Source organism: Opisthocomus hoazin, chromosome W (assembly GCF_030867145.1).
Source record: "Opisthocomus hoazin isolate bOpiHoa1 chromosome W, bOpiHoa1.hap1, whole genome shotgun sequence".
NCBI lineage: Eukaryota > Metazoa > Chordata > Aves > Opisthocomiformes > Opisthocomidae > Opisthocomus > Opisthocomus hoazin.
In genome coordinates, this window is record NC_134453.1 from 36625423 (window position 1) to 36651241 (window position 25819).

The 25819-nt window shown below is 50.9% G+C and overlaps 2 long non-coding RNA genes across 3 annotated transcripts; both read right to left on the bottom strand.

Moving 5' to 3' along the window:
* Nucleotides 1–7670: 7670 nt before the first annotated feature.
* Nucleotides 7671–10219, bottom strand: LOC142365638 (uncharacterized). 2 transcript variants are annotated; one of them, XR_012766515.1, is made up of 2 exons: nucleotides 10133–10219; nucleotides 7671–8569 (listed from the first exon to the last, which is right to left on the bottom strand). It is a non-coding gene; the product is annotated as an uncharacterized LOC142365638 (long non-coding RNA). The 2 variants fall into 2 exon arrangements; XR_012766516.1 differs by lacking the exon at nucleotides 10133–10219 and adding an exon at nucleotides 9946–10126.
* Nucleotides 10220–19935: 9716 nt separating this feature from the next.
* On the bottom strand, nucleotides 19936–22934 carry LOC142365632 (uncharacterized). The gene is made up of 2 exons (XR_012766514.1): nucleotides 22211–22934; nucleotides 19936–20834 (listed from the first exon to the last, which is right to left on the bottom strand). It is a non-coding gene; the product is annotated as an uncharacterized LOC142365632 (long non-coding RNA).
* Nucleotides 22935–25819: the final 2885 nt, after the last annotated feature.

A 25819-nucleotide genomic window follows, 5' to 3' on the forward strand; every position in this document is an offset into this window, starting at 1 on the left:
GACAACGTTTGCTGACACTATCAGGAATGGACTTTGCCTGCATCTGTTTGCCTGTGGCAAGTACTTACTTACAGTGGCTCCACCAACAATCTGATGCCTTCAGTATAGCAATAGCTGGCTATACAGGACAACTTACTTCTCACCCGCCATCTCATAAGCTACTCAATGCTGACTTTCGTCTTCTGTCCAGGCCAAAAAGAAGCGACCAACCCTTGCAGGCCCTCACCGTGTTTACGGATGGCTCTGGAAAGTCGCATAAATCGGTCATCTTATGGTGGGATGACCAACGTGGACAATGGGACTCGGATATAGAGACTGTGCCTGGTTCTCCTCAGATAGTAGAACTGAACGCAGTTGTTCGAGTTTTCCGAAAGTGGTCCACACCGCTTAACATAATTACTGACTCAGCTTATGTTACAGGAATTGTTGAACGAGCTGAAGCATCTGTGTTACGTGATGTCTCACATTCTGAATTGTTTGCTTTATTGCAGGAACTTATTTTCCTCCTGGACTCGCGCCCTCATCCCTATTTTGTCATGCACGTCAGGGCACATACTGCTTTACCTGGTTTTATTGCAGAAGGGAATCGACGAGCTGATGTACTTACATTACCAGTGCAAGTATTACCGGATCGCATAGCACAGGCTAAACTCAGCCATTCTTTCTTTCACCAGAATGCTGGAGGTCTTAAACGGCAATTTGACCTCACTACCCAGCAAGCAACTAACATTATCGCCGTGTGTCCTGACTGTCAAAAACACTCCTTTCCGTCGGTAGCGGGAGGGGTTAATCCTAGGGGACTGCAGAGCTTACAACTGTGGCAAACTGATGTAACCCACTTTTCAGAATTTGGTCATCTAAAATGTATTCACTCTTCCATTGATACCTTTTCTGGTGCCCTATTTGCCTCCTGCCACACAGGAGAAAAGACACGTGATGTTCAAAAACATTTAATGCGTGCCTTTGCCACTTTAGGTATACCCTCTCAAATCAAGACGGACAACGGCCCTGCCTACGTGTCCGCCGCAACAAAAGCTTTTTTTAACTCCTGGGGGATTACTCACGTTACTGGCATTCCTCACTCCCCTACAGGCCAATCCTTAATTGAACGCTCTCATCAATCTCTGAAACGTTTGTTACAACAACAAAAAGGGGGAGTAGGGACTGCTACCCCTGAGGAGCGTCTACAGAAAGCCTTATATGTTTTTAATTTTTTAAATTGTTCTCTGTTAGACAGCAACCCTCCGATAGTTCGTCATTTTAATACAAACGCTTCGTTTGAAGCAACAATCAAGGCCCCAGTATTGATTCGAGATCCTGAAACAGGTAAGATCATGGGACCCTACCCCCTTATCACGTGGGGCAGAGGTTATGCTTGTGTTTCCACAGAAAGAGGCCCCCGATGGATTCCAGCAAAAAGTGTGCGGCCTTTCCGTGAATCGTTGCCACAACCGTCTGAGGACGAATCGGATCGCACCCGGGACCAACCTTCAGAGCAGCAAGTTGGTGAACCTCCTCCAGAGGACCGGGACAATCAGGACGGTTGAATCATAAACATAGAAGGACTGTATGAACCAGCATATAGAAACACCAGTCACGAAAGTTTCGTGTCTTTTCTGTAACACTTGCGAACCATGGGTTTTGTGTACATGCTATAAAGACAGCAGTGTATGCTTTAGCTGTTTTTATTTTTCTGTTATTACTCCTTCCATGCCTGTTGCAGTGTTTGCAAAAACTAATAACACGCTCAGTAAAAGGAATTCTTATTGTACAACAGGAAGGGGGAGATGTGGGCCTCAGCAGGGCCCCCAGCGCGGTGCAATTGATGAGGGAGGATGTGTTGGAACTTGTGGGCCATAAACCCTGGGAAGAAGGGAGTTAGTGCCCAGCCATCCTGACCCTGAGAAGAAGAGAGATAGTGCCGAGCCATCCTGAGGGAGGAAGCAAGGCCTTGGATAAGATAAGAAAAGAATGTGTCTGCATGGCCTTAGTTTAGATGAGCTTAGGAAAAGAATGTGTCTGTATTAGCAACTGTGTTAACCAATCAATAGGTGCCTAGTTTGAAACTTAACCAATCAGTTTAAAACACGCTACCTTCTGATCTGTATAAATGTATGTGTGTAAGAACAATAAAACGATCATCCTGCTTGCATCAAGCGGTGTCCCGTCTCTCAATCGCGGCAGACCCACCCGAGACTGGCTTAAAACCCAGTCAAGCTAATCACACAAAGACAATATTAACAAAAGATGATTAATTATCTGAAACAGGTGTATCGCAGTATAGAAGGAAACTTTTTGTATGAGAAAATTGCTCGCTTTAACTAAACTTTTAATAGAACATCTTGAAGCCTCTCGAAGTCTTTCTCAGAATTGTACCAAACAGAATTCACAGAAGAAGATAAAGGACAGGCGACGACCCCGAGCCGACCCTGAAACCAAACGGGACCTGCAACCAGCGAGGGGGAATTCTGCTAAGAGAGAAGAACAGAGAGAATTGAATAAATGATGTATTTAAGGAACTGGACGGTTGCTTAGAAACTTATGAAGATTCTAGACTTGATGCAATCGGTTTAAGAAATGTATATAAACTGGTCTAAGCGAGTTGAGCTTTGCCACTCACTCAGGTGACGGCCCAAATCCGAGTTGTCAATAAAGCAAACCTAGAGGTACTCACGTCTGGTTTTTCCCTTGTAGAGATGGCACCCCAGATGGGACTCTAGGACACAAGAGGAAGGAGAGCCAGGAAATCCTCCGGACAAGCCCCTTACCAACGCTCACTTGCCGGCAACAATAGGTGAGTTCACCTACGAGACTTGGGCACGGGTGATTCCAGACAAAACTGGGAGTACTCTTGTGTTTAAACTTGCTAAGAGCTTAGCTAAGTCCATTAGAATTTTTGTGAAAATGGGAACTGTACCCAGCGTTGGAAGGGGGACGCCCCTTGCTGAGGTCTTAGAGAATTGGAAGCAAATAACTTTGGCACAAACTTTACAGGAGCGAAGGTTAATTTTGCTGTGCCAGGAGGAATGGCCGTTCCTGACTCGGACTAGAGGAGGAGGACGACCTATGGATATTTGGCCTCCTACAGGAACAACCTTTAAACTCCATAAATTAAAATTTTTAAGGATAATATTGGAAGATTCTGGCAGCCAGGATATTGATTATTGGCATATATGGTATAATTGGGCTTATCGAAGGCGTAAACCACCTAAGACAAAAGTGAGCTCACCTCCCTCCGCCCCAGAGGCCGAGGAGGTTAATTATGAGAGATTTAATTATGTGGCAAAGTAAAATGCCAAGACTGAGAGATGATGCCGAAAAACGTGCACAAATGTCGTCTGGAATAGTTACTGACTATACTCCTAATCGGAATGATGTGAAAACTCTGTTGAGAGAATTATTCCAGATGGATGAAAGAGAAAAGATTTTCCAAAAGGACAGAGAAATTGCTCAAAGAGGGCAAGGGGTAAACCCCTGGCCCACTGAAAATCCTCTTTGCGACCTAACTACTCCAGATGGCATGCAAGCCTACCAGGTTGCTGTCCGGCAATTATTAGATGCCGTGCGGCAGTGTGGTGAAAAGACTGCAAATTGGACAAAAGTTTTAGAGTGCAGACAAAAACCTGATGAACATCCAAGCGATTACTGGACACAGCTAAAAGCAACTTTATTAAAGTATGGGGGGATGACAAGGGAAAATTTTCAGGAACCACTAGCCATTAGTGTTTTTGTGGAACAATCATCCCCAGACATTAATAAATATTTTAAAAAGCACATGCCAGGATGGCAAGGGGAAACCTTAACTGAAATACTTAGTATTGCTACCTTTGTTTGTGACGGAAGAGACGAAGAAAAACAGAAGAGAGAGAGAGTGAGCAACAGAAACAGGAAAGAAAGCGAGAACGACAGGGAAAGGAGAGGGAAATCAGTCTATTGGCGGCTGCTATAACACAAACTTACAACCCCAGGGGAAGAGGTAGGGGTCTCTCAAGAGGAAACCCGAGCGGCAGAGGACGTGGGGGAAAAGCCCCATTTCCCCCATTTCAAAACCAGTCAACTTCTAATACTCTAGAATGTTTTTATTGTGGAAATTCAGGACATCTTCAACAGGAATGTCCGCTTCGCCCAAGAAGTCCTGGACGAGGAGCCACCCCTGCATATCCACCGCGTCCTCATTCGCAGTGAAATATTAGAGACTCCACACTTGCCGGAGAAACGCGAAAATGTCCCTCGAAGGAATAGAGGTAAATGAGTACGGACGAGTTCCTGCAAAGGTAAATGGGATTTCTGTTCAGTTTTTAGTAGATACGGGAGCAACGTTGTCTCTATTAAGCTATGCCATTCCACAAGTTTCAGAAGAAAAGGTAATTCTACGGGGAGTTGTAGGAGAAGAAGTAAAATACCTCTCTACACCCCTTCCTATTATTTTGGCCGGAAAATTGGCGTGGGGGGAAGGTTTGTGATCTCCCCAAATTCACCCGTATCGTTGCTGGGATGTGACCTTTTGCAGGAATTTGGCACTCAGATACTTCTTGCTCCTAGCGGAATCCAATTGGTAATAACGGGATCTGAAATTATACACATCCCCAAGGACGAAGTTTTATCTTCTAGAATTCCTCAAGGACTCGAAGCGGTTCCCCGGGAACTATGGAGTAACTCTAGCGAAGACTCTTTTCAGTGGTGCCCAGCGACAGGACAAGGGGCAATGGGCACAAAATGAAGCACAGGAAGTTTCGTCTGAACATGAGGAAGAACTTCTTCCCTCTGAGGGTGACGGAGCAGTGGAACAGGCTGCCCAGGGAGGTTGTGGAGTCTCCTTCTCTGGAGATATTCAAGACCCGCCTGGACAAGGTCCTATGCAGCCTGCTCTAGGTGACCCTGCTTCGGCAGGGGGGTTGGACTAGATGACCCACAGAGGTCCCTTCCAACCCCTACCATTCTGTGATTCTGTGAAGACGCAGGATTGCTCTTATCTGCAGAACCGGTAATTATTAAAACAAAAGGAGGCTCGCCCCCTTCGATACCACAGTACCCCATTGTTGATGAAGCTATACCGAGTATACATAAACAAACCGAGTCTTTCTTGAGAAAGGGCACACTTAGAGAATGTCAAAGTCCTTATAATACTCCTATTCTACCCGTAAGCAAACATCGATTATTAGATAAAGACGGGGACCCAGAGTATAGATTTGTTCGAGATCTCTGTGCTGTAAATGAACATGTTATTTCCCCACATCCTGTAGTCCCTGACCCCAGTTTAATTCTTACTCGGATACCTGCGTGCGCTCAATATTATACTGTTTTAGATTTAACTGGAGCATTTTTTAGTATTCCTGTTGCTGAAGAGAGTCAATTAATATCTTTGCCTTTACCTGGCAAGGGAAACAACTGACATGGACCCGATTGCCACAAGGGTTCACTAGCTCACCTACAATCTTTCCTCAAATTTTGAGAAATGACTTCAGGGATTTAAAGATCCCAGGAGGTTCTGTTAACCGAAGTTAGTCCTGTTGTGTGAGGCTATCAGTGAGAACCCAGCACCAAACCCAACAAACCGGTTTGGCTGGAGACTGGGCTGATAAGCGGCCAAAACTGCGTGAACACGGCAGAAAATCTGACTACGACTCAACCACTTTACGCTAGAAATATGTGCGGCCATCAGGGTCCGTCGAGCTCTCCCTCCATAGCAGCTGGCTGCGCGGCGGCGATCTCCCCTTGAGTAGGGACGCCCCCCAAAGGTTACCCCTCGAGGCCGAGAGATCCCTTACCTGACACCAGGCATCGATGGGTTGGTAAGTGACCTTTTTTTGCATGCATCTAACATTTAAGATACGTACAAGTAAGCTTACGCGATCATCTTTGTATCCCATACTAACTTTAAGCGGATGTTTTCACAGGGGCACCACCAGCTTCGCCGAGTTGCTCAGCTTTGGCCTGCGGCGAGTCCGGTGCCTAGCTGGCTGGAACCAGCTGTGTCCAGCCCAGGGCAGACCCTGGCCTCTTCTCACAGAGGTCACCCCTGCAGGCTGCACCTGCAGCGCTGTGTCCAGTTCTGGTCCCCACAATTCAAAAAAAACCCAGAAAAACAACAAACCGAAAAAAGACACAGACAGACTGGAGAGGGTCCTGAGGAGGGCCACAAAGACGATCAAAGGGCTGGAGAACCCGCCCTGTGAGGAAAGGCTGAAGGAGTTGGGTCTTTTCTCCCTTGGAGAAGAGAAGGCTCAGGGGGGACCTCGTCACAGCATGCCAGTACCAGTACTTAAAGGGTGGCTACAAAGAGGCCGGAGGTGCTCTCTTCGCGAGGAGCCACATGGAGAAGACAAGGGGCAACGGGTACAAGTTGCACCAGGAGAGAGGTTTCATCTCGATACAAGACAGACATTTTGTCTCAACGCTGGAGGTTTTCAAGATGCGATTGGACAGGGTGCTAGATAATCTCATCTAGGCTCCCTTTGCCACAAAAGGCTGGGCCAGACGATCTTTCGAGGTCCCTGCCCACCTGGGCTGCTCTAGGATGCTACGATTCTTCAGCGGATCACCGTTTAATAACCCTTTGCTCTCTCTGGTTTGGAACAAAGTATCGGCAACGTTGCCAGCGAGGCGAGACATAGATTCCACCAGGCGCCAGAGACCTCCTAAACCTATGGCAATCACCCGGTCTCTCTGAATGTATGAGCCATGCCTAGCTGCTTCAGAATTCCCCCGCCCCCAGAAGCGGGAACACCTTCGGGATACCTTAGGGAGTTTACACAGCCAGAACTTCTCCCCGGGAAGATTAAATAAAGGTGAAGGCCTCGCGTTACTTACGCGCCCGCATCACCAAACTTCACCCCATTGCTTGGGGATACAGAAGAGATGAAGACGCCTTCCAGTGGGCATCTCTGGTGCCTCAGTAACACGGTGTTTCAAGGGCAACGAAGGATCGCCCTGCTTTCCCGTGCCCATCTCCCTTTTTTAAAAGCCATTAAAGAAAGATGAAGTTTGCCGTCTCCCCGCGATGTAGTTTTGGTTTGGCCCTGGCTGGGATGGAGGCGACTTTCCCCATAGCAGCCCTCACAGTGCTGTGCTTTGCAGTTGTAACACACCAATGTTTTGACTAACTGCTGAGCAGTGCTCCCACAGCATGGAGGCTCTCTCTCCAACCACCCCCAAACTCCAGAAAGCTGGGGGTGGGCAAGAGGTTGGGAGGGGACAGAGCCAGGACAGCTGACCCAAACCGACAAAAGAGAGATTCCACTGTGCTATGGAAGCCCCACAGCTGCCATTCAGACCGAGTGTTTTCCCCTACCATATCCCTCCTCACCAGAAAAGGGATAAAGTGCTCCAACAGGAGTTGGATGCTTCTCCAACACACTGCACTGTGCCAAAACCACCCTCGTATGGCACGCCTGTAGCGTCACGTACAGCGTTTTCTAAAGTGTTAGCAGCGGCCTACACTGGCTTTATGTACATTTGTGTACCACTTCCAAAAAGCTAAGCGTTTGCTTCCCACAAGACGCAGGAGACTGCCAAGCGGTTCCAGCGTCACGCTTCAAATGACTGGCCAAATCACTGCCTATCTACAGAACGCTGTTAACAGACTGAAACATTCCACATACTTACGCTCCGGGGAGACACCATTTTAACTTGCAGAACTATTTCCCTCAGTAAGACGCTCAAGACAGAGGTGATATCCCCATGCTAAATCTTTATTGTGCAACTGCTGCTCAAAAGCCTTTGTTACCTTCCACAGACACACGTCACAAAAAATGAGACATCGACAGTAGCTAGATTGACGGGCAACAGACGAAATCCATTCAGTGGCGGTTCGTACACGTGGGGCAACTCTTGCGGTGCAAAAATCTTAGCCAGGCGGCCAGCCCAACTGACGGCCACCCAGAATACGTAGATGTACGCGACAGACAGGCTGCCCACCCTCGGGCCCTTCATCCACAACCATCCGGAATCCATGTGTCAGGCCCAGGTGAGCAGCACGCTTCTTCCCAGCGGGCATTAAATGCCCAAGAAGCTGGAGAAAGGAAGTACAAAACCGTAAACAAATAAAATAAAAAGCCACACACAAAGAGGGGAGAGGGCAGGAAGGGAAGGAAGGAGAGCAGAGAACCACCCAGAGAAACCAGTTAGCCAATTCCTAGCAATTCAGCCACTGCGCTTCAAACTACCGTCTGTCCGCCTGCAACCGACATTTTCCTCTCTCTCTCAACCATGACAACAGGCATCAGACTGCGCTCCAAAGCGACACCGCATTTTGCACCAGAAGTACATACCCAGGGATGAGCAGTGCTTTATATCCCTACTTTCAGTCAAAAAGCTCAGTTCCGTTACAAGCTAGAGGCAAAAGGTTACAGCGCCAGAAAACCCAAAATAGCCTACCGCGCCCTATCAAGAGGGAAAGAGTCTAGTAAATTAGGAACTAATTACAGGTACAGTTTAGCATACAGAAAGCTTCCCCAGTACTTACAGATTCACCAGAACCTTCTGCTTCAGATAACCTGATAATTGGCTCCTTAGGCATGACTAGGAAAAGCGTCGGAGCTTGGGGTGAAAGATCGCGGAACGCAAGGCACTGGAGGAAGAGCAAACAGTTAAAACGTGATTGGCTTCAGAGAAAGGCAATAGCTTAAGCAAATCAATATGCCCCACTGAACTCGTGCAGAAGCAGGTTACCGGATACCCCAAACGCAAGCCGAAACGTTGACTTTTCTTACGTGATATCAATACTTTCTATACACAAAATACAACGTATTTACAGAGCCCCCTCCAGAAGCGGGATTCAGCATGCAAGATGATGGGGGCAAGGAGACGGGCCAGGACTTCACATTAGCGACCTCCAGTATGTTTTGATTTGGGTTGACCATTTCCTAAGCACTTTTTCCATTCGATGTGGTCCACGCAGAGGCAGGAGACAAAGGGCTTAACTGAATCAGCAAAGAATTCGGCGAAGTGGAAGATCAGCAGCCATTTGTTTTCCATGCTACAGAGAACTCCAGTACTGAGCAAAAGCATAATCACAGGAAGCCTGCAAGTGCAGCGTACCAGTCTGTCTTCTACATTGCACATAAACCCTACCTTCAAGAGCAGAAGACATCCCTAACTGTTAACTGTCAGCAGTTTAATAACAAAATGATACGGGATACTAACTTAAAGTTACCATCGTGTAGGTAAGGGCTGCTTTCCCCCCCCCCCCAAGTCTGAGCAGTTCGCTCGAGTTCCTAGCATGTCGTGGTGCACCAGCATCCGTGAACCTTGCAAGCATGCTGTTATCACGGCCCCACCTCACCACAGCAACGAGATCTGGGAAGCTTTTGCAGCCTGCAGGATGACCGGTTTCTAGATTTGTTTTTTGTTTTGTTTTTCACGAAAAATAAGAAAAGCTGTAATTCTTTGCTTTAATAATCCAGTTCGGGGCTTCAGAACCAAAGCCTTGCACAGCAGAGCTGTGAAATCTCTATAACGCTATTACGAGGCACATCAGGACATGCATTTCTCCTATGCAGAACTAAATCCTTACGGTCGCTACTCAGACGTCCACTGTTTACACACACCCCACATCCCCCCCCCCCCCCCCCCCCCAGCCGAATCCCCGAGGACACTGACTGCGTGTGCTTAATCTACGGTTTCAAGACTATCATCCTACACGAGGCAGGACCGCTCCCATCCCTCGGCAGCAAACTTTGCACGACTTGCAGTGCCAAAGGGATATCACGCGGCAAACGTCTACGGCTGCCACCAAGAGCGTTACCGTCAGAGGCCCTCCTCTGCGCACGCGCGCACGCGCCACGGTGGGGCTGGGAACCGAGGCGAGCCGGACAGCACCAGCAACCCAGTACGCGCCGCGGCAGCCGGGGGGGGGCACCGAAGAAGCGCGATGTTTTAGGGATGGTGCAGTAGAGAGCGCCACAACCCAGAGAGGCCCCGCCCGTCCCCCGTCCCTCCACCCACCCTGCCGCGCTCCCGGGCACCGTGCAACGGGCCCTCGGCTCAGGGTGCCTGCGAGCGCGGGGGAGGGAAGGGAAGGGAAGGGAAGGGAAGGGAAGGGAAGGGAAGGGAAGGGAAGGGAAGGGAAGGGAAGGGAAGGGAAGGGAAGGGAAGGGAAGGGGGACCGCGCACAGAGCAAAGCCGCGGCGACCTCCTCGTCCTCGCAGATGACGTTGGCGAGGAAGCGCCTTCCCGAAGACAGTGGCGGCGCCCCAATAATCTCGTCAGCCACGACAACGCCCCTTGTCGCCCCCGCGCTTCCTCCACTCGGCCAGGCCCTCCGCGGCGCCCATTGGGCCGCCAGATCGCCGCCGGCCGATCCCGCGTCTCGATGGGCTGTCTCGTCTGTCGTTTTCGCTTGTCCCCGCCCCCCTGGCGGGGCCGCCCTCGTCGACCTGGTGCTTGCCGGGGCTCAGGGAGTTTGCGTGCTCTCGGGGCGCGGAGGGATCCGACCCGGGGGCGGAGGGAGAAGACGTTGGCCGAGTCCGCGGAGGGATCTGCGCCGTGTAGTGCTGCGACCCTGTGGGCGGGCAACGAGGTCTCACAAGAGGCTGGTGTAGCTAGAAGTACTGCTTACTGTTATTTATTACCGCAGCAAGTCCACCCCAAACGTGCTTGTGGCTTTTTGGCGCTGCTCCCTCCAGTCACATGACTGCTTTTGCCAGGGCAGGGCAGGCCTTAACTTTTCAGAACATTTCGCAGAGCCAACAGAAGGTGCTCTAAATTGTTCCCTGAAAGCCCCACTTCAATTGCAGCCGTTTCTAAGCTGCACGCCTCCCGGGAGAAAATAAAATACAAAGCGTGTGTTCAGCACTGGTGGCTTGAGGGCTGGAGGGCAGATCAAGATAGGACTTGCGCTAAGCTGGGTAGGAGGCTTTTAGAAAAATAGGCAGAGCCCCCAAAGCTGCCCGAGGGTGGTCTGTGGTGCCCTGCACCCCCGGGGAGAGCGAGCAATTCGATTGCTCTACACAACTGTAGTGTAACATACATAAACCCTGCTTTCCTCTATATCGGGCTAAGGATAGCCTTAGCCTTCTTTGCGGCAAGGGCACGTTGTCGGCTCGCGTTCAACTTGGTGTCCACCAGGAGCCCCCCACGTCCTTTTCTGCAAAGCTGCTTTCCAGCCAGTCGGCCTCCAGCATATACTGGTGCATGGGGTTGTTCCTCCCCAGGCGCGGGACTTTGCACTTCCCCTTGCTGAACTGCACGAGGCTCCTGCCTGCCCATTTCTCCAGCCCGTCGAGGTCCCTCTGGATGGCAGCACAACCCCCCGGGGTATCAGCCACTCCTCCCAGTTCTGTATCATCAGCAAACTCGCTGAGGGTACGGTCTGTCTACCCATCATCCAGATCATGGATGTGGGAACAGTGATTGCCAGTGAAAACGGAGGAAAAAAATCGTCTGTCTGTAGATCTCCTGTCTTATTTATCGGAGGGGGGGGGGGGGGGTGTGGTGTGGTGTGTGTGCGTAGTGTGGTGTGTGTCTTTAGTCTTCCTTTTCTGACCAACGCCCCAGTAGAAGCCCTTCCTACGATTCTTCACACCCCTTGCCAAATTCAGCTCCGGCTGTGCCTTAGCTTTCCTCATCCCATCCCCACGCACCCGGGCAGCATCCTTACATTCTTCCCAGGCTGCCTGTCCCCGCTTCCACTGCCTACGCGTTTCCTTCTCGCGCTTCAGCTCGACCAGAAGGTCCTCACTCAGCCACGTTTGTTACCCGTGCTGCGCGCGTTGGCGTTGAGACGCTTCAGTTGGGCTGTCGACCGCATCACCTTTTTGGAGGATCGCGCCCCAGTTCCTTTGCGGCATTTCTCAGGTGTTCCCCTGTTGGTTCCTAACGCATCAGCAGCCCCTGGCTCTTCTCTGTTGCTCAAAACTCCATCCCCTTCCCCCGCCGAGTCTAGTTTAAAGCCCTCCTTGTGAGTCTGGTCAGCTCGTTGGCGAAGCCCCTCTTGCCCCGCTTGGTCAGGTGAATCCCATCAGCTGCCAACAGACCCGGCTTCTCAAAGGTAGATCCATGATCACAGAAGGCAAAACCTTGAGCATGGCACCAGCTACGCGGCCAGGCATTCACCTGTTCAATTCGCCTCCTCCTTCCTGGACCCATTCCTCTGACTGGGAGGATAGAGGAGACCACCACCTCTGCTCCTGATTCTTTTAACGTTGCTCCGAGGGACATATAGTCTCTTTGGAGGGTTCCAAGTTGCCTCGTCACACCCTACACGGAACAGTAGGAGCGGATGATAATCTGTAGGGTTCACCAGGCTCGGCAGCCTCTCAGTGACGCCACGGATGCGAGCTCCTGGTAGGCAGCAGACTTCTCCAGAGAAACCGTCTGGACGGCAAATGGGTGCTTCGGTGCCTCTCAGTAGGGAATCTCCAATTACTAATACCTTACGTGCTTTTCCGGTGGCACTGGTTCGAATGCGGGTCGGTGGTTGGGTCAGCTTTGCATGGCTGGCTTGTCCTGGATCCTGTCCGTTACTCGCGTGCTCTTCAGTCCCCAAGCCCAGAGCATCCTGTCTGTTATGTAGGGACACTTCAGGAGAGGGGGGAGGGTTCTTCCTTCTAGCCCAAGCACAGACAAGCGTCCAGCCTCCTTCATCTCGTGAGTTACTTGCGTCAGTCAGCTCGAGGTTGGATTCAGGCTCACCTTCCTCTTGCGCAGCCTTAAGGCTCGTTGCGACGGACCGCTCTTGAGCTCGGAGGAAGTGACCCTCTAATATTAACCAGCTTCCTTGGGCCCCTCTTCCCTCCAGGGCCCTATCCCACAGGACGCCTCCAAGCAGATCCCTGAAGAGGCCAGAGTCGGCTCTCCTCAAGTCCAGGGTTGCGAGCTTGCTTTTTACCCTCCTCTCGGGATCCTGAACTCCGCCATCTCACGGCCGCTGCAGCCAAGGCTGCCTTTGGCCTTCGCATCCCCAACGAGCCCCTCCTTGTTGTTCAGCAGGAGGTCCAGCAGAGCACCTCTCCTCGTGCTTTTTCCCCATACTGCACGCGTTAGCGTGCAGGCACTTCAGAGAGGCACCCCAGCACGTTGACTCCCTAGAAGGGGCTCTGGGGATTTCTCCATTGATGCCGTGAAAAGCCGGAATTGAAGACTCAATAGTTGGCAGACTGTTAAGCAGGTATTCTTTATTGCGACGCCGGGCACACGGGGGATCTCTCCTCCAAACGTGCGCGCCAAACACCCTGTCATTTCAGGTTAGATACAATCACAATATACAGATTCATTATATTTCCGAGAAATGCTTAGCATATTCATGACTTTTCCAAAAACTAATTAGCATATGTTAATGTCTTTAACGCATGTCTGTTAGCGTCCTCGGGTGGTCTTTGAGGGTCTCAAGGTGAAGGCTTATACTCCTCATCACAGTGTCTGCTGGTTGACCTTTGTTTCTGCGCAAACTCAGGTCTAAGATTACGTATACCGTGTCCTTCCAGGTTGTTTTGCTCCGGTCTTGTCGCCCTCTTGGTGCCTCTTTACCTCTGTAGCTTGGTGCATCTGCCCTCCCAAGGCTGAGCTGTCCAAATAACATTATTTAGGAGTCTCTCTATCTTAGAGCTTTCCTATCCCTCCCCAAAACAGCAAGTCAAGTTTGTCCAAGTAGTGTCGTTTAGGAGCCTCTTTATCTTAGCGCTTTCCTGTCTTCTCAAATCAGCAAGGATCTACTTCAGTTTCATTACAATCACTCTGGTAAGTGGAAATTTTACATTTACAGGTATCACCATGATGGTGCCTTGTAGGCACTTCCTTGCTTACATGCAAGTGCTGGAGGTGACCCCGCTTAAGCCCCCTTTTGTTGATTTTGTGATCCCTTCCCGTCACATCACCCCCTGCCCTTTGCTCATTGACCCTGTCCCTCACTCCCTCGCAGGGCTGCTGGTTACTCTCTCCCTCCCCCTCGTTCTTAGTTTAAAGCCCTCCTAATGAGGTCAGCTAGCCTACTGGCAAAAATACCTTTGCCCCGCTTAGTGAGGTGGATCCCCTCTCCCCCAAGCAGACGCTGATCCGCAGACAGGGTCCCACGGTCATAAGAACCCAAACCCCTGTCGCCAGCACTGGCTCCGCAGCCAATTATTGACCCGCATTATCAGTGCCCTCCTCCTCCTCCTCCTCCTCCTCCTCCCACCCTTTCCCCTCACTGGCAGGACTGAAGAGAACACCACCTGGGCCCCCATGCCCTTGACTACCGCCCTCAGAGCTCTGGGGTCGTTGCTAGGGGAAGCCTGCTGTGACGGATGCGCTCCTCCTGTCCAAACTAACTGAACTTTGGTCCAGGCAGATGCTCAACAAGCAGGCCTAACCCAAGTTAGTCCTGTTGTGTGAGGCTGTAGAAAATGTTGTATTTACTCGAAAAAGTTAAGAATTTAGGTTAGAATAAGTTAACTATAGTATAAGGCTAAATGCAACCAGAATGCCACTCGAAAGGCCTGAGATGTTGTTCTCAGCCTTGTCCCTTGTACAGACCCACCCGAGACTGGCTTAAAACCCAGTCAAGCTAATCACACAAAGACAATATTAACAAAAGATGATTAATTATCTGAAACAGGTGTATCGCAGTATAGAAGGAAACTTTTTGTATGAGAAAATTGCTCGCTTTAACTAAACTTTTAATAGAACATCTTGAAGCCTCTCGAAGTCTTTCTCAGAATTGTACCAAACAGAATTCACAGAAGAAGATAAAGGACAGGCGACGACCCCGAGCCGACCCTGAAACCAAACGGGACCTGCAACCAGCGAGGGGGAATTCTGCTAAGAGAGAAGAACAGAGAGAATTGAATAAATGATGTATTTAAGGAACTGGACGGTTGCTTAGAAACTTATGAAGATTCTAGACTTGATGCAATCGGTTTAAGAAATGTATATAAACTGGTCTAAGCGAGTTGAGCTTTGCCACTCACTCAGGTGACGGCCCAAATCCGAGTTGTCAATAAAGCAAACCTAGAGGTACTCACGTCTGGTTTTTCCCTTGTAGAGATGGCACCCCAGATGGGACTCTAGGACACAAGAGGAAGGAGAGCCAGGAAATCCTCCGGACAAGCCCCTTACCAACGCTCACTTGCCGGCAACAATAGGTGAGTTCACCTACGAGACTTGGGCACGGGTGATTCCAGACAAAACTGGGAGTACTCTTGTGTTTAAACTTGCTAAGAGCTTAGCTAAGTCCATTAGAATTTTTGTGAAAATGGGAACTGTACCCAGCGTTGGAAGGGGGACGCCCCTTGCTGAGGTCTTAGAGAATTGGAAGCAAATAACTTTGGCACAAACTTTACAGGAGCGAAGGTTAATTTTGCTGTGCCAGGAGGAATGGCCGTTCCTGACTCGGACTAGAGGAGGAGGACGACCTATGGATATTTGGCCTCCTACAGGAACAACCTTTAAACTCCATAAATTAAAATTTTTAAGGATAATATTGGAAGATTCTGGCAGCCAGGATATTGATTATTGGCATATATGGTATAATTGGGCTTATCGAAGGCGTAAACCACCTAAGACAAAAGTGAGCTCACCTCCCTCCGCCCCAGAGGCCGAGGAGGTTAATTATGAGAGATTTAATTATGTGGCAAAGTAAAATGCCAAGACTGAGAGATGATGCCGAAAAACGTGCACAAATGTCGTCTGGAATAGTTACTGACTATACTCCTAATCGGAATGATGTGAAAACTCTGTTGAGAGAATTATTCCAGATGGATGAAAGAGAAAAGATTTTCCAAAAGGACAGAGAAATTGCTCAAAGAGGGCAAGGGGTAAACCCCTGGCCCACTGAAAATCCTCTTTGCGACCTAACTACTCCAGATGGCATGCAAGCCTACCAGGTTGCTGTCCGGCAATTATTAGATGCCGTGCGGCAGTGTGGTGAAAAGACTGCAAATTGGACAAAAGTTTTAGAGTGCAGACAAAAACCTGATGAACATCCAAGCGATTACTGGACACAGCTAAAAGCAACTTTATTAAAGTATGGGGGGATGACAAGGGAAAATTTTCAGGAACCACTAGCCATTAGTGTTTTTGTGGAACAATCATCCCCAGACATTAATAAATATTTTAAAAAGCACATGCCAGGATGGCAAGGGGAAACCTTAACTGAAATACTTAGTATTGCTACCTTTGTTTGTGACGGAAGAGACGAAGAAAAACAGAAGAGAGAGAGAGTGAGCAACAGAAACAGGAAAGAAAGCGAGAACGACAGGGAAAGGAGAGGGAAATCAGTCTATTGGCGGCTGCTATAACACAAACTTACAACCCCAGGGGAAGAGGTAGGGGTCTCTCAAGAGGAAACCCGAGCGGCAGAGGACGTGGGGGAAAAGCCCCATTTCCCCCATTTCAAAACCAGTCAACTTCTAATACTCTAGAATGTTTTTATTGTGGAAATTCAGGACATCTTCAACAGGAATGTCCGCTTCGCCCAAGAAGTCCTGGACGAGGAGCCACCCCTGCATATCCACCGCGTCCTCATTCGCAGTGAAATATTAGAGACTCCACACTTGCCGGAGAAACGCGAAAATGTCCCTCGAAGGAGTAGAGGTAAATGAGTACGGACGAGTTCCTGCAAAGGTAAATGGGATTTCTGTTCAGTTTTTAGTAGATACGGGAGCAACGTTGTCTCTATTAAGCTATGCCATTCCACAAGTTTCAGAAGAAAAGGTAATTCTACGGGGAGTTGTAGGAGAAGAAGTAAAATACCTCTCTACACCCCTTCCTATTATTTTGGCCGGAAAATTGGCGTGGGGGGAAGGTTTGTGATCTCCCCAAATTCACCCGTATCGTTGCTGGGATGTGACCTTTTGCAGGAATTTGGCACTCAGATACTTCTTGCTCCTAGCGGAATCCAATTGGTAATAACGGGATCTGAAATTATACACATCCCCAAGGACGAAGTTTTATCTTCTAGAATTCCTCAAGGACTCGAAGCGGTTCCCCGGGAACTATGGAGTAACTCTAGCGAAGACTCTTTTCAGTGGTGCCCAGCGACAGGACAAGGGGCAATGGGCACAAAATGAAGCACAGGAAGTTCCGTCTGAACATGAGGAAGAACTTCTTCCCTCTGAGGGTGACGGAGCAGTGGAACAGGCTGCCCAGGGAGGTTGTGGAGTCTCCTTCTCTGGAGATATTCAAGACCCGCCTGGACAAGGTCCTATGCAGCCTGCTCTAGGTGACCCTGCTTCGGCAGGGGGGTTGGACTAGATGACCCACAGAGGTCCCTTCCAACCCCTACCATTCTGTGATTCTGTGAAGACGCAGGATTGCTCTTATCTGCAGAACCGGTAATTATTAAAACAAAAGGAGGCTCGCCCCCTTCGATACCACAGTACCCCATTGTTGATGAAGCTATACCGAGTATACATAAACAAACCGAGTCTTTCTTGAGAAAGGGCACACTTAGAGAATGTCAAAGTCCTTATAATACTCCTATTCTACCCGTAAGCAAACATCGATTATTAGATAAAGATGGGGACCCAGAGTATAGATTTGTTCGAGATCTCTGTGCTGTAAATGAACATGTTATTTCCCCACATCCTGTAGTCCCTGACCCCAGTTTAATTCTTACTCGGATACCTGCGTGCGCTCAATATTATACTGTTTTAGATTTAACTGGAGCATTTTTTAGTATTCCTGTTGCTGAAGAGAGTCAATTAATATCTTTGCCTTTACCTGGCAAGGGAAACAACTGACATGGACCCGATTGCCACAAGGGTTCACTAGCTCACCTACAATCTTTCCTCAAATTTTGAGAAATGACTTCAGGGATTTAAAGTTCCCAGGAGGTTCTGTTAACCGAAGTTAGTCCTGTTGTGTGAGGCTATCAGTGAGAACCCAGCACCAAACCCAACAAACCGGTTTGGCTGGAGACTGGGCTGATAAGCGGCCAAAACTGCGTGAACACGGCAGAAAATCTGACTACGACTCAACCACTTTACGCTAGAAATATGTGCGGCCATCAGGGTCCGTCGAGCTCTCCCTCCATAGCAGCTGGCTGCGCGGCGGCGATCTCCCCTTGAGTAGGGACGCCCCCCAAAGGTTACCCCTCGAGGCCGAGAGATCCCTTACCTGACACCAGGCATCGATGGGTTGGTAAGTGACCTTTTTTTGCATGCATCTAACATTTAAGATACGTACAAGTAAGCTTACGCGATCATCTTTGTATCCCATACTAACTTTAAGCGGATGTTTTCACAGGGGCACCACCAGCTTCGCCGAGTTGCTCAGCTTTGGCCTGCGGCGAGTCCGGTGCCTAGCTGGCTGGAACCAGCTGTGTCCAGCCCAGGGCAGACCCTGGCCTCTTCTCACAGAGGTCACCCCTGCAGGCTGCACCTGCAGCGCTGTGTCCAGTTCTGGTCCCCACAATTCAAAAAAAACCCAGAAAAACAACAAACCGAAAAAAGACACAGACAGACTGGAGAGGGTCCTGAGGAGGGCCACAAAGACGATCAAAGGGCTGGAGAACCCGCCCTGTGAGGAAAGGCTGAAGGAGTTGGGTCTTTTCTCCCTTGGAGAAGAGAAGGCTCAGGGGGGACCTCGTCACAGCATGCCAGTACCAGTACTTAAAGGGTGGCTACAAAGAGGCCGGAGGTGCTCTCTTCGCGAGGAGCCACATGGAGAAGACAAGGGGCAACGGGTACAAGTTGCACCAGGAGAGAGGTTTCATCTCGATACAAGACAGACATTTTGTCTCAACGCTGGAGGTTTTCAAGATGCGATTGGACAGGGTGCTAGATAATCTCATCTAGGCTCCCTTTGCCACAAAAGGCTGGGCCAGACGATCTTTCGAGGTCCCTGCCCACCTGGGCTGCTCCAGGATGCTACGATTCTTCAGCGGATCACCGTTTAATAACCCTTTGCTCTCTCTGGTTTGGAACAAAGTATCGGCAACGTTGCCAGCGAGGCGAGACATAGATTCCACCAGGCGCCAGAGACCTCCTAAACCTATGGCAATCACCCGGTCTCTCTGAATGTATGAGCCATGCCTAGCTGCTTCAGAATTCCCCCGCCCCCAGAAGCGGGAACACCTTCGGGATACCTTAGGGAGTTTACACAGCCAGAACTTCTCCCCGGGAAGATTAAATAAAGGTGAAGGCCTCGCGTTACTTACGCGCCCGCATCACCAAACTTCACCCCATTGCTTGGGGATACAGAAGAGATGAAGACGCCTTCCAGTGGGCGTCTCTGGTGCCTCAGTAACACGGTGTTTCAAGGGCAACGAAGGATCGCCCTGCTTTCCCGTGCCCATCTCCCTTTTTTAAAAGCCATTAAAGAAAGATGAAGTTTGCCGTCTCCCCGCGATGTAGTTTTGGTTTGGCCCTGGCTGGGATGGAGGCGACTTTCCCCATAGCAGCCCTCACAGTGCTGTGCTTTGCAGTTGTAACACACCAATGTTTTGACTAACTGCTGAGCAGTGCTCCCACAGCATGGAGGCTCTCTCTCCAACCACCCCCAAACTCCAGAAAGCTGGGGGTGGGCAAGAGGTTGGGAGGGGACAGAGCCAGGACAGCTGACCCAAACCGACAAAAGAGAGATTCCACTGTGCTATGGAAGCCCCACAGCTACCATTCAGACCGAGTGTTTTCCCCTACCATATCCCTCCTCACCAGAAAAGGGATAAAGTGCTCCAACAGGAGTTGGATGCTTCTCCAACACACTGCACTGTGCCAAAACCACCCTCGTATGGCACGCCTGTAGCGTCACGTACAGCGTTTTCTAAAGTGTTAGCAGCGGCCTACACTGGCTTTATGTACATTTGTGTACCACTTCCAAAAAGCTAAGCGTTTGCTTCCCACAAGACGCAGGAGACTGCCAAGCGGTTCCAGCGTCACGCTTCAAATGACTGGCCAAATCACTGCCTAGCTACAGAACGCTGTTAACAGACTGAAACATTCCACATACTTACGCTCCGGGGAGACACCATTTTAACTTGCAGAACTATTTCCCTCAGTAAGACGCTCAAGACAGAGGTGATATCCCCATGCTAAATCTTTATTGTGCAACTGCTGCTCAAAAGCCTTTGTTACCTTCCACAGACACACGTCACAAAAAATGAGACATCGACAGTAGCTAGATTGACGGGCAACAGACGAAATCCATTCAGTGGCGGTTCGTACACGTGGGGCAACTCTTGCGGTGCAAAAATCTTAGCCAGGCGGCCAGCCCAACTGACGGCCACCCAGAATACGTAGATGTACGCGACAGACAGGCTGCCCACCCTCGGGCCCTTCATCCACAACCATCCGGAATCCATGTGTCAGGCCCAGGTGAGCAGCACGCTTCTTCCCAGCGGGCATTAAATGCCCAAGAAGCTGGAGAAAGGAAGTACAAAACCGTAAACAAATAAAATGAAAAGCCACACACAAAGAGGGGAGAGGGCAGGAAGGGAAGGAAGGAGAGCAGAGAACCACCCAGAGAAACCAGTTAGCCAATTCCTAGCAATTCAGCCACTGCGCTTCAAACTACCGTCTGTCCGCCTGCAACCGACATTTTCCTCTCTCTCTCAACCATGACAACAGGCATCAGACTGCGCTCCAAAGCGACACCGCATTTTGCACCAGAAGTACATACCCAGGGATGAGCAGTGCTTTATATCCCTACTTTCAGTCAAAAAGCTCAGTTCCGTTACAAGCTAGAGGCAAAAGGTTACAGCGCCAGAAAACCCAAAATAGCCTACCGCGCCCTATCAAGAGGGAAAGGGTCTAGTAAATTAGGAACTAATTACAGGTACAGTTTAGCATACAGAAAGCTTCCCCAGTACTTACAGATTCACCAGAACCTTCTGCTTCAGATAACCTGATAATTGGCTCCTTAGGCATGACTAGGAAAAGCGTCGGAGCTTGGGGTGAAAGATCGCGGAACGCAAGGCACTGGAGGAAGAGCAAACAGTTAAAACGTGATTGGCTTCAGAGAAAGGCAATAGCTTAAGCAAATCAATATGCCCCACTGAACTCGTGCAGAAGCAGGTTACCGGATACCCCAAACGCAAGCCGAAACGTTGACTTTTCTTACGTGATATCAATACTTTCTATACACAAAATACAACGTATTTACAGAGCCCCCTCCAGAAGCGGGATTCAGCATGCAAGATGATGGGGGCAAGGAGACGGGCCAGGACTTCACATTAGCGACCTCCAGTATGTTTTGATTTGGGTTGACCATTTCCTAAGCACTTTTTCCATTCGATGTGGTCCACGCAGAGGCAGGAGACAAAGGGCTTAACTGAATCAGCAAAGAATTCGGCGAAGTGGAAGATCAGCAGCCATTTGTTTTCCATGCTACAGAGAACTCCAGTACTGAGCAAAAGCATAATCACAGGAAGCCTGCAAGTGCAGCGTATCAGTCTGTCTTCTACATTGCACATAAACCCTACCTTCAAGAGCAGAAGACATCCCTAACTGTTAACTGTCAGCAGTTTAATAACAAAATGATACGGGATACTAACTTAAAGTTACCATCGTGTAGGTAAGGGCTGCTTTCCCCCCCCCCCCCCCCCCAAGTCTGAGCAGCTCGCTCGAGTTCCTAGCACGTCGTGGTGCACCAGCATCCGTGAACCTTGCAAGCATGCTGTTATCACGGCCCCACCTCACCACAGCAACGAGATCTGGGAAGCTTTTGCAGCCTGCAGGATGACCGGTTTCTAGATTTGTTTTTTGTTTTGTTTTTCACGAAAAATAAGAAAAGCTGTAATTCTTTGCTTTAATAATCCAGTTCGGGGCTTCAGAACCAAAGCCTTGCACAGCAGAGCTGTGAAATCTCTATAACGCTATTACGAGGCACATCAGGACATGCATTTCTCCTATGCAGAACTAACTCCTTACGGTCGCTACTCAGACGTCCACTGTTTACACACACCCCACATCCCCACCCCCCCCCCCAGCCGAATCCCCGAGGACACTGACTGCGTGTGCTTAATCTACGGTTTCAAGACTATCATCCTACACGAGGCAGGACCGCTCCCATCCCTCGGCAGCAAACTTTGCACGACTTGCAGTGCCAAAGGGATATCACGCGGCAAACGTCTGCGGCTGCCACCAAGAGCGTTACCGTCAGAGGCCCTCCTCTGCGCACGCGCGCACGCGCCACGGTGGGGCTGGGAACCGAGGCGAGCCGGACAGCACCAGCAACCCAGTACGCGCCGCGGCAGCCGGGGGGGGCACCGAAGAAGCGCGATGTTTTAGGGATGGTGCAGTAGAGAGCGCCACAACCCAGAGAGGCCCCGCCCGTCCCCCGTCCCTCCACCCACCCTGCCGCGCTCCCGGGCACCGCGCAACGGGCCCTCGGCTCAGGGTGCCTGCGAGCGCGGGGGAGGGAAGGGAAGGGAAGGGAAGGGAAGGGAAGGGAAGGGAAGGGAAGGGAAGGGAAGGGAAGGGAAGGGAAGGGAAGGGAAGGGGGACCGCGCACAGAGCAAAGCCGCGGCGACCTCCTCGTCCTCGCAGATGACGTTGGCGGGGAAGCGCCTTCCCGAAGACAGTGGCGGCGCCCCAATAATCTCGTCAGCCACGACAACGCCCCTTGTCGCCCCCGCGCTTCCTCCACTCGGCCAGGCCCTCCGCGGCGCCCATTGGGCCGCCAGATCGCCGCCGGCCGATCCCGCGTCTCGATGGGCTGTCTCGTCTGTCGTTTTCGCTTGTCCCCGCCCCCCTGGCGGGGCCGCCCTCGTCGACCTGGTGCTTGCCGGGGCTCAGGGAGTTTGCGTGCTCTCGGGGCGCGGAGGGATCCGACCCGGGGGCGGAGGGAGAAGACGTTGGCCGAGTCCGCGGAGGGATCTGCGCCGTGTAGTGCTGCGACCCTGTGGGCGGGCAACGAGGTCTCACAAGAGGCTGGTGTAGCTAGAAGTACTGCTTACTGTTATTTATTACCGCAGCAAGTCCACCCCAAACGTGCTTGTGGCTTTTTGGCGCTGCTCCCTCCAGTCACATGACTGCTTTTGCCAGGGCAGGGCAGGCCTTAACTTTTCAGAACATTTCGCAGAGCCAACAGAAGGTGCTCTAAATTGTTCCCTGAAAGCCCCACTTCAATTGCAGCCGTTTCTAAGCTGCACGCCTCCCGGGAGAAAATAAAATACAAAGCGTGTGTTCAGCACTGGTGGCTTGAGGGCTGGAGGGCAGATCAAGATAGGACTTGCGCTAAGCTGGGTAGGAGGCTTTTAGAAAAATAGGCAGAGCCCCCAAAGCTGCCCGAGGGTGGTCTGTGGTGCCCTGCACCCCCGGGGAGAGCGAGCAATTCGATTGCTCTACACAACTGTAGTGTAACATACATAAACCCTGCTTTCCTCTATATCGGGCTAAGGATAGCCTTAGCCGCCTTTGCGGCAAGGGCACGTTGTCGGCTCGCGTTCAACTTGGTGTCCACCAGGAGCCCCCCACGTCCTTTTCTGCAAAGCTGCTTTCCAGCCAGTCGGCCTCCAGCATATACTGGTGCATGGGGTTGTTCCTCCCCAGGCGCGGGACTTTGCACTTCCCCTTGCTGAACTGCACGAGGCTCCTGCCTGCCCATTTCTCCAGCCCGTCGAGGTCCCTCTGGATGGCAGCACAACCCCCCGGGGTATCAGCCACTCCTCCCAGTTCTGTATCATCAGCAAACTCGCTGAGGGTACGGTCTGTCTACCCATCATCCAGATCATGGATGTGGGAACAGTGATTGCCAGTGAAAACGGAGGAAAAAAATCGTCTGTCTGTAGATCTCCTGTCTTATTTATCGGAGGGGGGGGGGGTGTGGTGTGGTGTGTGTGCGTAGTGTGGTGTGTGTCTTTAGTCTTCCTTTTCTGACCAACGCCCCAGTAGAAGCCCTTCCTACGATTCTTCACACCCCTTGCCAAATTCAGCTCCGGCTGTGCCTTAGCTTTCCTCATCCCATCCCCACGCACCCGGGCAGCATCCTTACATTCTTCCCAGGCTGCCTGTCCCCGCTTCCACTGCCTACGCGTTTCCTTCTCGCGCTTCAGCTCGACCAGAAGGTCCTCACTCAGCCACGTTTGTTACCCGTGCTGCGCGCGTTGGCGTTGAGACGCTTCAGTTGGGCTGTCGACCGCATCACCTTTTTGGAGGATCGCGCCCCAGTTCCTTTGCGGCATTTCTCAGGTGTTCCCCTGTTGGTTCCTAACGCATCAGCAGCCCCTGGCTCTTCTCTGTTGCTCAAAACTCCATCCCCTTCCCCCGCCGAGTCTAGTTTAAAGCCCTCCTTGTGAGTCTGGTCAGCTCGTTGGCGAAGCCCCTCTTGCCCCGCTTGGTCAGGTGAATCCCATCAGCTGCCAACAGACCCGGCTTCTCAAAGGTAGATCCATGATCACAGAAGGCAAAACCTTGAGCATGGCACCAGCTACGCGGCCAGGCATTCACCTGTTCAATTCGCCTCCTCCTTCCTGGACCCATTCCTCTGACTGGGAGGATAGAGGAGACCACCACCTCTGCTCCTGATTCTTTTAACGTTGCTCCGAGGGACATATAGTCTCTTTGGAGGGTTCCAAGTTGCCTCGTCACACCCTACACGGAACAGTAGGAGCGGATGATAATCTGTAGGGTTCACCAGGCTCGGCAGCCTCTCAGTGACGCCACGGATGCGAGCTCCTGGTAGGCAGCAGACTTCTCCAGAGAAACCGTCTGGACGGCAAATGGGTGCTTCGGTGCCTCTCAGTAGGGAATCTCCAATTACTAATACCTTACGTGCTTTTCCGGTGGCACTGGTTCGAATGCGGGTCGGTGGTTGGGTCAGCTTTGCATGGCTGGCTTGTCCTGGATCCTGTCCGTTACTCGCGTGCTCTTCAGTCCCCAAGCCCAGAGCATCCTGTCTGTTATGTAGGGACACTTCAGGAGAGGGGGGAGGGTTCTTCCTTCTAGCCCAAGCACAGACAAGCGTCCAGCCTCCTTCATCTCGTGAGTTACTTGCGTCAGTCAGCTCGAGGTTGGATTCAGGCTCACCTTCCTCTTGCGCAGCCTTAAGGCTCGTTGCGACGGACCGCTCTTGAGCTCGGAGGAAGTGACCCTCTAATATTAACCAGCTTCCTTGGGCCCCTCTTCCCTCCAGGGCCCTATCCCACAGGACGCCTCCAAGCAGATCCCTGAAGAGGCCAGAGTCGGCTCTCCTCAAGTCCAGGGTTGCGAGCTTGCTTTTTACCCTCCTCTCGGGATCCTGAACTCCGCCATCTCACGGCCGCTGCAGCCAAGGCTGCCTTTGGCCTTCGCATCCCCAACGAGCCCCTCCTTGTTGTTCAGCAGGAGGTCCAGCAGAGCACCTCTCCTCGTGCTTTTTCCCCATACTGCGCGCGTTAGCGTGCAGGCACTTCAGAGAGGCACCCCAGCACGTTGACTCCCTAGAAGGGGCTCTGGGGATTTCTCCATTGATGCCGTGAAAAGCCGGAATTGAAGACTCAATAGTTGGCAGACTGTTAAGCAGGTATTCTTTATTGCGACGCCGGGCACACGGGGGATCTCTCCTCCAAATGTGCGCGCCAAACACCCTGTCATTTCAGGTTAGATACAATCACAATATACAGATTCATTATATTTCCGAGAAATGCTTAGCATATTCATGACTTTTCCAAAAACTAATTAGCATATGTTAATGTCTTTAACGCATGTCTGTTAGCGTCCTCGGGTGGTCTTTGAGGGTCTCAAGGTGAAGGCTTATACTCCTCATCACAGTGTCTGCTGGTTGACCTTTGTTTCTGCGCAAACTCAGGTCTAAGATTACGTATACCGTGTCCTTCCAGGTTGTTTTGCTCCGGTCTTGTCGCCCTCTTGGTGCCTCTTTACCTCTGTAGCTTGGTGCATCTGCCCTCCCAAGGCTGAGCTGTCCAAATAACATTATTTAGGAGTCTCTCTATCTTAGAGCTTTCCTATCCCTCCCCAAAACA